This window comes from Solea solea, chromosome 10 (assembly GCF_958295425.1).
Source record: "Solea solea chromosome 10, fSolSol10.1, whole genome shotgun sequence".
In the NCBI taxonomy this organism is placed as follows: Eukaryota; Metazoa; Chordata; class Actinopteri; order Pleuronectiformes; family Soleidae; genus Solea; species Solea solea.
In genome coordinates, this window is record NC_081143.1 from 14645149 (window position 1) to 14661398 (window position 16250).

General features: G+C 33.3%; 4 non-coding genes across 4 annotated transcripts; all 4 read left to right on the plus strand.

The window, feature by feature from the left end:
- Positions 1-1023: 1023 nt before the first annotated feature.
- trnaa-agc (transfer RNA alanine (anticodon AGC)) lies at positions 1024-1096 on the plus strand. The gene has a single exon. It is a non-coding gene; the product is annotated as a tRNA-Ala (tRNA).
- Positions 1097-8066: 6970 nt separating this feature from the next.
- Positions 8067-8139, plus strand: trnaa-agc (transfer RNA alanine (anticodon AGC)). The gene has a single exon. It is a non-coding gene; the product is annotated as a tRNA-Ala (tRNA).
- A 2005-nt stretch (positions 8140-10144) lies between these two features.
- Positions 10145-10217, plus strand: trnaa-agc (transfer RNA alanine (anticodon AGC)). Its single transcript has one exon. It is a non-coding gene; the product is annotated as a tRNA-Ala (tRNA).
- Positions 10218-13376: 3159 nt separating this feature from the next.
- On the plus strand, positions 13377-13449 carry trnaa-agc (transfer RNA alanine (anticodon AGC)). The gene has a single exon. It is a non-coding gene; the product is annotated as a tRNA-Ala (tRNA).
- The last annotated feature ends 2801 nt before the right edge of the window (positions 13450-16250 follow it).

Consider the following 16250-nt stretch of genomic DNA (forward strand, 5'->3'; position numbering starts at 1 on the left):
GTTTTTGAGTGATTTTGGACGACATACTATCCTATGACCTTTTTTGTCACATTTTGGACGACATACTATACTATGACTTTTTTTGGTGTCTTTGGACGACATACTATACTATGACTTTTTTTGGTGTCTTTGGACGACATACTATACTATGATGTTTTTGAGTGATTTTGGACGACATACTATACTATGATGTTTTTGAGTGATTTTGGAAGACATACTATACTATGATGTTTTTGAGTGATTTTGGACGCCATACTATACTATGATGTTTTTGAGTGATTTTGGAAGACATACTATACTATGATGTTTTTGAGTGATTTTGGACGCCATACTATACTATGACTTTTTTGAGTGATTTTGGACGACATACTATACTATGACCTTTTTTGGTGATTTTGGACCACATACTATACTATGACCTTTTTTGGTGATTTTGGACCACATACTATACTATGACCTTTTTAGGTGATTTTGGACGACATACTATACTATGACTTTTTTGTCTCATTTTGGACGACATACTATACTATGACGTTTTTGAGTGATTTTGGACCACATACTATACTATGACTTTTTTGTCTCATTTTGGACGACATACTATACTATGACTTTTTTGTCACATTTTGGACGCCATACTATACTATGACGTTTTTGAGTGATTTTGAACGACATACTATACTATGACTTTTTTTGGTGTCTTTGGACGCCATACTATACAATGACTTTTTTGGTGTCTTTGGACGACATACTATACTATGATGTTTTTGAGTGATTTTGGACGACATACTATGACTTTTTTGTCTCATTTTGGACGACATACTATACTATGACTGTTTTTGTCACATTTTGGACGACATACTATACTATGACTTTTTTTGGTGTGTTTGGACGACATACTATACTATGACTTTTTTTGGTGTCTTTGGACGACATACTATACTATGATGTTTTTGAGTGATTTTGGACGACATACTATACTATGACTTTTTTGTCTCATATTGGACGACATGAGAGCATTGGGCAGGGGGATTAGCTCAAATGGTAGAGCGCTCGCTTAGCATGCGAGAGGTAGCGGGATCGATGCCCGCATCCTCCAGTAGTGTTCACTTCACTCTTAATGTTTCCTAAAAATTACAGTCCAAGTTATTTCCTTGTAATAGGGCAAAACATAACTGTGTCCTTAGAAATTAATAATTGCAAGTCAACAGTAACGTAGAAATAAATGTAAAGCATTTATTTATTTACTGATGCAATTATTTATTTATTCATTTATTTATGGTGATTTTGGACGACATACTATACTATGACCTTTTTTGGTGATTTTGGACGACATACTATACTATGACCTGTTTTGGTGATTTTGGACGACATACTATACTATGATGTTTTTGAGTGATTTTGGAAGACATACTATACTATGACCTTTTTTGGTGATTTTGGACGACATACTATACTATGACTTTTTTGTCTCATTTTGGACGACATACTAAACTATGACTTTTTTGTCTCATTTTGGACGACATACTATACTATGACGTTTTTGAGTGATTTTGGACGACATACTATACTATGACTTTTTTTGTCACATTTTGGACGACATACTATACTATGACCTTTTTTGGTGATTTTGGACGACATACTATACTATGACCTTTTTTGGTGATTTTGGACGACATACTATACTATGACCTTTTTTGGCGATTTTGGACGACATACTATACTATGATGTTTTTGAGTGATTTTGGAAGACATACCCTATGACTTTTTTTGTCACACTTTGGACGACATACTATACTATGACGTTTTTGAGTGATTTTGGACGACATACTATACTATGACGTTTTTGAGTGATTTTGGACGACATACTATACTATGACCTTTTTTGGTGATTTTGGACGACATACTATACTATGACCTTTTTAGGTGATTTTGGACGACATACTATACTATGATGTTTTTGAGTGATTTTGGACGACATACTATACTATGACCTTTTTAGGTGATTTTGGACGACATACTATACTATGACTTTTTTGTCTCATTTTGGACGACATACTAAACTTTGACTTTTTTGTCTCATTTTGGACCACATACTGTACTATGATGTTTTTGAGTGATTTTGAACGACATACTATACTATGACTTTTTTGTCACATTTTGGACGCCATACTATACTATGACGTTTTTGAGTGATTTTGAACGACATACTATACTATGACTTTTTTTGGTGTCTTTGGACGACATACTATACAATGACTTTTTTTGGTGTCTTTGGACGACATACTATACTATGATGTTTTTGAGTGATTTTGGACGACATACTATATACTATGACTTTTTTGTTTCATTTTGGACGACATACTATACTATGACTGTTTTTGTCACATTTTGGACGACATACTATACTATGACCTTTTTTTGGTGTGTTTGGACGACATACTATACTATGACTTTTTTTGGTGTCTTTGGACGACATACTATACTATGATGTTTTTGAGTGATTTTGGACGACATACTATACTATGATGTTGTTGAGTGATTTTGGACGACATACTATACTATGACGTTTTTGGGTGATTTTGAACGACATACTATACTATGACTTTTTTGTCACATTTTGGACGCCATACTATACTATGACGTTTTTGAGTGATTTTGAACGACATACTATACTATGACTTTTTTTGGTGTCTTTGGACGACATACTATACAATGACTTTTTTGGTGTCTTTGGACGACATACTATACTATGATGTTTTTGAGTGATTTTGGACGACATACTATATACTATGACTTTTTTGTCTCATTTTGGACGACATACTATACTATGACTGTTTTTGTCACATTTTGGACGACATACTATACTATGACTTTTTTTGGTGTGTTTGGACGACATACTATACTATGACTTTTTTTGGTGTCTTTGGACGACATACTATACTATGATGTTTTTGAGTGATTTTGGACGACATACTATACTATGATGTTTTTGAGTGATTTTGGACGACATACTATACTATGACTTTTTTGAGTGATTTTGGACGACATACTATACTATGACGTCTTTGAGTGATTTTAGACGACATACTAAACTATGACTTTTTTGTCTAATTTTGGACGACATACTATACTATGACGTCTTAAAGTGATTTTGGACGACATACTATACTATGACTTTTTTGTCACATTTTGGACGACATACTATACTATGACTTTTTTTGGTGTCTTTGGACGACATACTATACTATGACTTTTTTTTGGTGTCTTTGGACGGCATACTATACTATGACTTTTTTGTCACATTTTGGACGACATACTATACTATGACTTTTTTGTCTCATTTTGGACCACATACTATACTATGACGTTTTTGAGTGATTTTGGACGATATACTATACTATGACTTTTTTTGGTGTCTTTGGACGACATACTATACTATGATGTTTTTGAGTGATTTTGGACGACATACTATATACTATGATGTTTTTGAGTGATTTTGGACGACATACTATACTATGACTTTTTTGAGTGATTTTGGACGACATACTATACTATGACGTCTTTGAGTGATTTTAGACGACATACTAAACTATGACTTTTTTGTCTAATTTTGGACGACATACTATACTATGACGTCTTAAAGTGATTTTGGACGACATACTATACTATGACTTTTTTGTCACATTTTGGACGACATACTATACTATGACTTTTTTTGGTGTCTTTGGACGACATACTATACTATGACTTTTTTTTGGTGTCTTTGGACGGCATACTATACTATGACTTTTTTGTCACATTTTGGACGACATACTATACTATGACTTTTTTTGGTGTCTTTGGACGACATACTATACTATGACTTTTTTTTGGTGTCTTTGGACGACATACTATACTATGACTTTTTTGTCACATTTTGGACGACATACTATACTATGACTTTTTTTGGTGTCTTTGGACGACATACTATACTATGACTTTTTTTTGGTGTCTTTGGACGGCATACTATACTATGATGTTTTTGAGTGATTTTGGACGACATACTATACTATGATGTTTTTGAGTGATTTTGGAAGACATACTATACTATGATGTTTTTGAGTGATTTTGGACGCCATACTATACTATGACTTTTTTGAGTGATTTTGGACGACATACTATACTATGACCTTTTTAGGTGATTTTGGACGACATACTATACTATGATGTTTTTGAGTGATTTTGGAAGACATACTATACTATGATGTTTTTGAGTGATTTTGGACGCCATACTATACTATGACCTTTTTTGGTGTCTTTGGACGACATACTATACTATGACTTTTTTTTGGTGTCTTTGGACGACATACTATACTATGACTTTTTTGTCTCATTTTGGACGACATACTATACTGTGATGTTTTTGAGTGATTTTGGACGCCATACTATACTATGATGTTTTTGAGTGATTTTGGAAGACATACTATACTATGATGTTTTTGAGTGATTTTGGACGCCATACTATACTATGACTTTTTTGAGTGATTTTGGACGACATACTATACTATGACCTTTTTAGGTGATTTTGGACGACATACTATACTATGATGTTTTTGAGTGATTTTGGAAGACATACTATACTATGATGTTTTTGAGTGATTTTGGACGCCATACTATACTATGACTTTTTTGAGTGATTTTGGACGACATACTATACTATGACCTTTTTTGGTGATTTTGGACGACATACTATACTATGACTTTTTTTGGTGTCTTTGGACGACATACTATACTATGACTTTTTTTTGGTGTCTTTGGACGACATACTATACTATGACTTTTTTGTCTCATTTTGGACGACATACTATACTATGACGTTTTTGAGTGATTTTGGACGACATACTATACTATGACTTTTTTGTCACATTTTGGACGACATACTATACTATGACTTTTTTTGGTGTCTTTGGACGACATACTATACTATGACGTTTTTGAGTGATTTTGGACGACATACTATACTATGACCTTTTTTGGTGATTTTGGACGACATACTATACTATGACCTTTTTAGGTGATTTTGGACGACATACTATACTATGATGTTTTTGAGTGATTTTGGACGACATACTATACTATGACGTTTTTGAGTGATTTTGGACGACATACTATACTATGACCTTTTTAGGTGATTTTGGACGACATACTATACTATGACTTTTTTGTCTCATTTTGGACGACATACTATACTATGACGTTTTTGTCACATTTTGGACGACATACTATACTATGACGTTTTTGTCACATTTTGGACGACATACTAAACTATGACTTTTTTGTCTCATTTTGGACGACATACTAAACTATGACTTTTTTTATCTCATTTTGGACCACATATTATACTATGACGTTTTCGAGTGATTTTGGACCACATACTATACATGGCTTTTTTTGGTGTCTTTGGACGACATACTATACTATGACTTTTTTTGAGTGATTTTGGACGACATACTATAATATGATGTTTTTGAGTGATTTTGGAAGACATACTATACTATGATGTTTTTGAGTGATTTTGGACGACATACTATACTATGACTTTTTTGTCACATTTTGGACGACATACTAAACTATGACTTTTTTGTCTCATTTTGGACGACATACTATACTATGACTTTTTTGTCTCATATTGGACGACATGAGAGCATTGGAACAGGGGGATTAGCTCAAATGGTAGAGTGCTCGCTTAGCATGCGAGAGGTAGCGGGATTGATGCCCGTATCCTCCACCAGTGTTCACTTCACTCTTAATGTTTCCTAAAAATTACAGTCCAAGTTATTTCCTTGTAATAGGGAAAAACATAACTGTGTCCTTAGAAATTAATAATTGCAAGTCAACAGTGATGTAGAAATAAATGTAAAGCATTTATTTATTTACTGATGCAATTATATATTTATTAATTTATTTATGGTGATTTTGGACGACATAGTATACTATGACCTTTTTTGGTGATTTTGGACGACATACTATACTATGACCTTTTTTGGTGATTTTGGACGACATACTATACTATGACCTTTTTAGGTGATTTTGGACGACATACTAAACTATGACTTTTTTGTCTCATTTTGGACGACATACTATACTATGACGTTTTTGAGTGATTTTGGACGACATACTATACTATGACTTTTTTGTCACATTTTGGACGACATACTATACTATGACTTTTTTGGTGTCTTTGGACGACATACTATACTATGACTTTTTTTGGTGTCTTTGGACGACATACTATACTATGATGTTTTTGAGTGATTTTGGACGACATACTATACTATGACTTTTTTGAGTAATTTTGGACGACATACTATACTATGACGTTTTTGAGTGATTTTGGACGACATACTATACTATGACGTTTTTGAGTGATTTTGGACGACATACTATACTATGACCTTTTTTGGTGATTTTGGACGACATACTATACTATGACCTTTTTCGGTGATTTTGGACGACATACTATACTATGATGTTTTTGAGTGATTTTGGACGACATACTATACTATGATGTTTTTGAGTGATTTTGGACGCCATACTATACTATGACTTTTTTGAGTGATTTTGGACGACATACTATACTATGACCTTTTTTGGTGATTTTGGACGACATACTATACTATGACCTTTTTAGGTGATTTTGGACGACATACTATACTATGACTTTTTTGTCTCATTTTGGACGACATACTATACTATGACGTTTTTGAGTGATTTTGGACGACATACTATACTATGACTTTTTTGTCTCATTTTGGACGACATACTAAACTATGACTTTTTTTATCTCATTTTGGACCACATATTATACTATGACGTTTTCGAGTGATTTTGGACCACATACTATACTATAACTTTTTTGTCTAATTTTCGACGACATACTAAACTATGACTTTTTTGTCACATTTTGAACGACATACTATACTATGACGTTTTTGAGTGATTTTGGACGACATACTATCCTATGACCTTTTTTGTCACATTTTGGACGACATACTATACTATGACTTTTTTTGGTGTCTTTGGACGACATACTATACTATGACTTTTTTTGGTGTCTTTGGACGACATACTATACTATGATGTTTTTGAGTGATTTTGGACGACATACTATACTATGATGTTTTTGAGTGATTTTGGAAGACATACTATACTATGATGTTTTTGAGTGATTTTGGACGCCATACTATACTATGATGTTTTTGAGTGATTTTGGAAGACATACTATACTATGATGTTTTTGAGTGATTTTGGACGCCATACTATACTATGACTTTTTTGAGTGATTTTGGACGACATACTATACTATGACCTTTTTTGGTGATTTTGGACCACATACTATACTATGACCTTTTTTGGTGATTTTGGACCACATACTATACTATGACCTTTTTAGGTGATTTTGGACGACATACTATACTATGACTTTTTTGTCTCATTTTGGACGACATACTATACTATGACGTTTTTGAGTGATTTTGGACCACATACTATACTATGACTTTTTTGTCTCATTTTGGACGACATACTAAACTATGACTTTTTTGTCTCATTTTGGACCACATACTATACTATGACGTTTTTGGGTGATTTTGAACAACATACTATACTATGACTTTTTTGTCACATTTTGGACGCCATACTATACTATGACGTTTTTGAGTGATTTTGAACGACATACTATACTATGACTTTTTTTGGTGTCTTTGGACGCCATACTATACAATGACTTTTTTGGTGTCTTTGGACGACATACTATACTATGATGTTTTTGAGTGATTTTGGACGACATACTATGACTTTTTTGTCTCATTTTGGACGACATACTATACTATGACTGTTTTTGTCACATTTTGGACGACATACTATACTATGACTTTTTTTGGTGTGTTTGGACGACATACTATACTATGACTTTTTTTGGTGTCTTTGGACGACATACTATACTATGATGTTTTTGAGTGATTTTGGACGACATACTATACTATGACTTTTTTGTCTCATATTGGACGACATGAGAGCATTGGGCAGGGGGATTAGCTCAAATGGTAGAGCGCTCGCTTAGCATGCGAGAGGTAGCGGGATCGATGCCCGCATCCTCCAGTAGTGTTCACTTCACTCTTAATGTTTCCTAAAAATTACAGTCCAAGTTATTTCCTTGTAATAGGGCAAAACATAACTGTGTCCTTAGAAATTAATAATTGCAAGTCAACAGTAACGTAGAAATAAATGTAAAGCATTTATTTATTTACTGATGCAATTATTTATTTATTCATTTATTTATGGTGATTTTGGACGACATACTATACTATGACCTTTTTTGGTGATTTTGGACGACATACTATACTATGACCTGTTTTGGTGATTTTGGACGACATACTATACTATGATGTTTTTGAGTGATTTTGGAAGACATACTATACTATGACCTTTTTTGGTGATTTTGGACGACATACTATACTATGACTTTTTTGTCTCATTTTGGACGACATACTAAACTATGACTTTTTTGTCTCATTTTGGACGACATACTATACTATGACGTTTTTGAGTGATTTTGGACGACATACTATACTATGACTTTTTTTGTCACATTTTGGACGACATACTATACTATGACCTTTTTTGGTGATTTTGGACGACATACTATACTATGACCTTTTTTGGTGATTTTGGACGACATACTATACTATGACCTTTTTTGGCGATTTTGGACGACATACTATACTATGATGTTTTTGAGTGATTTTGGAAGACATACCCTATGACTTTTTTTGTCACACTTTGGACGACATACTATACTATGACGTTTTTGAGTGATTTTGGACGACATACTATACTATGACGTTTTTGAGTGATTTTGGACGACATACTATACTATGACCTTTTTTGGTGATTTTGGACGACATACTATACTATGACCTTTTTAGGTGATTTTGGACGACATACTATACTATGATGTTTTTGAGTGATTTTGGACGACATACTATACTATGACCTTTTTAGGTGATTTTGGACGACATACTATACTATGACTTTTTTGTCTCATTTTGGACGACATACTAAACTTTGACTTTTTTGTCTCATTTTGGACCACATACTGTACTATGATGTTTTTGAGTGATTTTGAACGACATACTATACTATGACTTTTTTGTCACATTTTGGACGCCATACTATACTATGACGTTTTTGAGTGATTTTGAACGACATACTATACTATGACTTTTTTTGGTGTCTTTGGACGACATACTATACAATGACTTTTTTTGGTGTCTTTGGACGACATACTATACTATGATGTTTTTGAGTGATTTTGGACGACATACTATATACTATGACTTTTTTGTTTCATTTTGGACGACATACTATACTATGACTGTTTTTGTCACATTTTGGACGACATACTATACTATGACCTTTTTTTGGTGTGTTTGGACGACATACTATACTATGACTTTTTTTGGTGTCTTTGGACGACATACTATACTATGATGTTTTTGAGTGATTTTGGACGACATACTATACTATGATGTTGTTGAGTGATTTTGGACGACATACTATACTATGACGTTTTTGGGTGATTTTGAACGACATACTATACTATGACTTTTTTGTCACATTTTGGACGCCATACTATACTATGACGTTTTTGAGTGATTTTGAACGACATACTATACTATGACTTTTTTTGGTGTCTTTGGACGACATACTATACAATGACTTTTTTGGTGTCTTTGGACGACATACTATACTATGATGTTTTTGAGTGATTTTGGACGACATACTATATACTATGACTTTTTTGTCTCATTTTGGACGACATACTATACTATGACTGTTTTTGTCACATTTTGGACGACATACTATACTATGACTTTTTTTGGTGTGTTTGGACGACATACTATACTATGACTTTTTTTGGTGTCTTTGGACGACATACTATACTATGATGTTTTTGAGTGATTTTGGACGACATACTATACTATGATGTTTTTGAGTGATTTTGGACGACATACTATACTATGATGTTTTTGAGTGATTTTGGACGACATACTATACTATGACTTTTTTGTCTCATATTGGACGACATGAGAGCATTGGAACAGGGGGATTAGCTCAAATGGTAGAGCGCTCGCTTAGCATGCGAGAGGTAGCGGGATCGATGCCCGCATCCTCCAGTAGTGTTCACTTCACTCTTAATGTTTCCTAAAAATTACAGTCCAAGTTATTTCCTTGTAATAGGGCAAAACATAACTGTGTCCTTAGAAATTAATAATTGCAAGTCAAAAGTAACGTAGAAATAAATGTAAAGCATTTATTTATTTACTGATGCAATTATTTATTTATTCATTTATTTATGGTGATTTTGGACGACATACTATACTATGACCTTTTTTGGTGATTTTGGACGACATACTATACTATGACCTTTTTTGGTGATTTTGGACGACATACTATACTATGATGTTTTTGAGTGATTTTGGAAGACATACTATACTATGACCTTTTTTGGTGATTTTGGACGACATACTATACTATGACTTTTTTGTCTCATTTTGGACGACATACCATACTATGACGTTTTTGTCACATTTTGGACGACATACCATACTATGACGTTTTTGTCACATTTTGGACCACATACTATACTATGACTTTTTTGTCTCATTTTGGACGACATACTAAACTATGACTTTTTTGTCTCATTTTGGACGACATACTATACTATGACCTTTTTTGGTGATTTTGGACGACATACTATACTATGACCTTTTTTGGTGATTTTGGACGACATACTATACTATGACCTTTTTTGGCGATTTTGGACGACATACTATACTATGATGTTTTTGAGTGATTTTGGAAGACATACCCTATGACTTTTTTTGTCACACTTTGGACGACATACTATACTATGACCTTTTTTGGTGATTTTGGACGACATACTATACTATGACTTTTTTGTCTCATTTTGGACGACATACTAAACTATGACTTTTTTTGTCACATTTTGGACGACATACTATACTATGACCTTTTTTGGTGATTTTGGACGACATACTATACTATGACCTTTTTTGGTGATTTTGGACGACATACTATACTATGACCTTTTTTGGCGATTTTGGACGACATACTATACTATGATGTTTTTGAGTGATTTTGGAAGACATACCCTATGACTTTTTTTGTCACACTTTGGACGACATACTATACTATGACGTTTTTGAGTGATTTTGGACGACATACTATACTATGACGTTTTTGAGTGATTTTGGACGACATACTATACTATGACCTTTTTTGGTGATTTTGGACGACATACTATACTATGACCTTTTTAGGTGATTTTGGACGACATACTATACTATGATGTTTTTGAGTGATTTTGGACGACATACTATACTATGACCTTTTTAGGTGATTTTGGACGACATACTATACTATGACTTTTTTGTCTCATTTTGGACGACATACTAAACTTTGACTTTTTTGTCTCATTTTGGACCACATACTGTACTATGACGTTTTTGAGTGATTTTGAACGACATACTATACTATGACTTTTTTGTCACATTTTGGACGCCATACTATACTATGACGTTTTTGAGTGATTTTGAACGACATACTATACTATGACTTTTTTTGGTGTCTTTGGACGACATACTATACAATGACTTTTTTTGGTGTCTTTGGACGACATACTATACTATGATGTTTTTGAGTGATTTTGGACGACATACTATATACTATGACTTTTTTGTTTCATTTTGGACGACATACTATACTATGACTGTTTTTGTCACATTTTGGACGACATACTATACTATGACCTTTTTTTGGTGTGTTTGGACGACATACTATACTATGACTTTTTTTGGTGTCTTTGGAAAAGACACCAAAAAAAAAACGACATACTATACTATGATGTTTTTGAGTGATTTTGGACGACATACTATACTATGATGTTGTTGAGTGATTTTGGACGACATACTATACTATGACGTTTTTGGGTGATTTTGAACGACATACTATACTATGACTTTTTTGTCACATTTTGGACGCCATACTATACTATGACGTTTTTGAGTGATTTTGAACGACATACTATACTATGACCTTTTTTGGTGATTTTGGACGACATACTATACTATGACCTTTTTTGGCGATTTTGGACGACATACTATACTATGATGTTTTTGAGTGATTTTGGAAGACATACCCTATGACTTTTTTTGTCACACTTTGGACGACATACTCTACTATGACATTTTTGAGTTATTTTGGACGACATACTATACTATGACGTTTTTGAGTTATTTTGGACGACATACTATTCTATGATGTTTTTGAGTGATTTTGGACGACATACTATACTATGACGTTTTTGAGTGATTTTGGACGACATACTATACTATGACGTTTTTGAGTGATTTTGGACGACATACTATACTATGATGTTTTTGAGTGATTTTGGACGACATACTATACTATGACCTTTTTTGGTGATTTTGGACGACATACTATACTATGACCTTTTTAGGTGATTTTGGACGACATACTATACTATGATGTTTTTGAGTGATTTTGGACGACATATTATACTATGATGTTTTTGAGTGATTTTGGAAGACATACTATACTATGATGTTTTTGAGTGATTTTGGACGCCATACTATACTATGATGTTTTTGAGTGATTTTGGAAGACATACTATACTATGATGTTTTTGAGTGATTTTGGACGCCATACTATACTATGACTTTTTTGAGTGATTTTGGACGACATACTATACTATGACCTTTTTTGGTGATTTTGGACCACATACTATACTATGACCTTTTTTGGTGATTTTGGACCACATACTATACTATGACCTTTTTAGGTGATTTTGGACGACATACTATACTATGACTTTTTTGTCTCATTTTGGACGACATACTATACTATGACGTTTTTGAGTGATTTTGGACCACATACTATACTATGACTTTTTTGTCTCATTTTGGACGACATACTAAACTATGACTTTTTTGTCTCATTTTGGACCACATACTATACTATGACTGTTTTTGTCACATTTTGTACGACATACTATACTATGACTTTTTTTGGCGTGTTTGGACGACATACTATACTATGACTTTTTTTGGTGTCTTTGGACGACATACTATACTATGATGTTTTTGAGTGATTTTGGACGACATACTATACTATGATGTTTTTGAGTGATTTTGGACGACATACTATACTATGATGTTTTTGAGTGATTTTGGACGACATACTATACTATGACTTTTTTGTCTCATATTGGACGACATGAGAGCATTGGAACAGGGGGATTAGCTCAAACGGTAGAGCGCTCGCTTAGCATGCGAGAGGTAGCGGGATCGATGCCCGCATCCTCCAGTAGTGTTCACTTCACTCTTAATGTTTCCTAAAATTTACAGTCCAAGTTATTTCCTTGTAATAGGGCAAAACATAACTGTGTCCTTAGAAATTAATAATTGCAAGTCAACAGTAACGTAGAAATAAATGTAAAGCATTTATTTATTTACTGATGCAATTATTTATTTATTCATTTATTTATGGTGATTTTGGACGACATACTATACTATGACCTTTTTTGGTGATTTTGGACGACATACTATACTATGACCTTTTTTGGTGATTTTGGACGACATACTATACTATGATGTTTTTGAGTGATTTGAAGACATACTAAACTATGACCTTTTTTGGTGATTTTGGACGACATACTATACTATGACTTTTTTGTCTCATTTTGGACGACATACCATACTATGACGTTTTTGTCACATTTTGGACGACATACCATACTATGACGTTTTTGTCACATTTTGGACCACATACTATACTATGACTTTTTTGTCTCATTTTGGACGACATACTAAACTATGACTTTTTTGTCTCATTTTGGACGACATACTATACTATGACCTTTTTTGGTGATTTTGGACGACATACTATACTATGACCTTTTTTGGTGATTTTGGACGACATACTATACTATGACCTTTTTTGGCGATTTTGGACGACATACTATACTATGATGTTTTTGAGTGATTTTGGAAGACATACCCTATGACTTTTTTTGTCACACTTTGGACGACATACTCTACTATGACATTTTTGAGTTATTTTGGACGACATACTATACTATGACGTTTTTGAGTTATTTTGGACGACATACTATACTATGATGTTTTTGAGTGATTTTGGACGACATACTATACTATGACGTTTTTGAGTGATTTTGGACGACATACTATACTATGACGTTTTTGAGTGATTTTGGACGACATACTATACTATGATGTTTTTGAGTGATTTTGGACGACATACTATACTATGACCTTTTTTGGTGATTTTGGACGACATACTATACTATGACCTTTTTAGGTGATTTTGGACGACATACTATACTATGATGTTTTTGAGTGATTTTGGACGACATACTATACTATGATGTTTTTGAGTGATTTTGGAAGACATACTATACTATGATGTTTTTGAGTGATTTTGGACGCCATACTATACTATGATGTTTTTGAGTGATTTTGGAAGACATACTATACTATGATGTTTTTGAGTGATTTTGGACGCCATACTATACTATGACTTTTTTGAGTGATTTTGGACGACATACTATACTATGACCTTTTTTGGTGATTTTGGACCACATACTATACTATGACCTTTTTTGGTGATTTTGGACCACATACTATACTATGACCTTTTTAGGTGATTTTGGACGACATACTATACTATGACTTTTTTGTCTCATTTTGGACGACATACTATACTATGACGTTTTTGAGTGATTTTGGACCACATACTATACTATGACTTTTTTGTCTCATTTTGGACGACATACTAAACTATGACTTTTTTGTCTCATTTTGGACCACATACTATACTATGACGTTTTTGGGTGATTTTGAACGACATACTTTACTATGACTTTTTTGTCACATTTTGGACGACATACTAAACTATGACTTTTTTGTCTCATTTTGGACGACATACTATACTATGACCTTTTTTGGTGATTTTGGACGACATACTATACTATGACCTTTTTTGGTGATTTTGGACGACATACTATACTATGACCTTTTTTGGCGATTTTGGACGACATACTATACTATGATGTTTTTGGGTGATTTTGGAAGACATACCCTATGACTTTTTTTGTCACACTTTGGACGACATACTATACTATGACATTTTTGAGTTATTTTGGACGACATACTATACTATGACGTTTTTGAGTTATTTTGGACGACATACTATACTATGATGTTTTTGAGTGATTTTGGACGACATACTATACTATGACGTTTTTGAGTGATTTTGGACGACATACTATACTATGACGTTTTTGAGTGATTTTGGACGACATACTATATACTATGATGTTTTTGAGTGATTTTGGACGACATACTATAGTATGACCTTTTTTGGTGATTTTGGACGACATACTATACTATGACCTTTTTAGGTGATTTTGGACGACATACTATACTATGATGTTTTTGAGTGATTTTGGACGACATATTATACTATGATGTTTTTGAGTGATTTTGGAAGACATACTATACTATGATGTTTTTGAGTGATTTTGGACGCCATACTATACTATGATGTTTTTGAGTGATTTTGGAAGACATACTATACTATGATGTTTTTGAGTGATTTTGGACGCCATACTATACTATGACTTTTTTGAGTGATTTTGGACGACATACTATACTATGACCTTTTTTGGTGATTTTGGACCACATACTATACTATGACCTTTTTTGGTGATTTTGGACCACATACTATACTATGACCTTTTTAGGTGATTTTGGACGACATACTATACTATGACTTTTTTGTCTCATTTTGGACGACATACTATACTATGACGTTTTTGAGTGATTTTGGACCACATACTATACTATGACTTTTTTGTCTCATTTTGGACGACATACTAAACTATGACTTTTTTGTCTCATTTTGGACCACATACTATACTATGACGTTTTTGGGTGATTTTGAACGACATACTATACTATGACTTTTTTGTCACATTTTGGACGCCATACTATACTATGACGTTTTTGAGTGATTTTGAACGACATACTATACTATGACTTTTTTTGGTGTCTTTGGACGACATACTATACAATGACTTTTTTGGT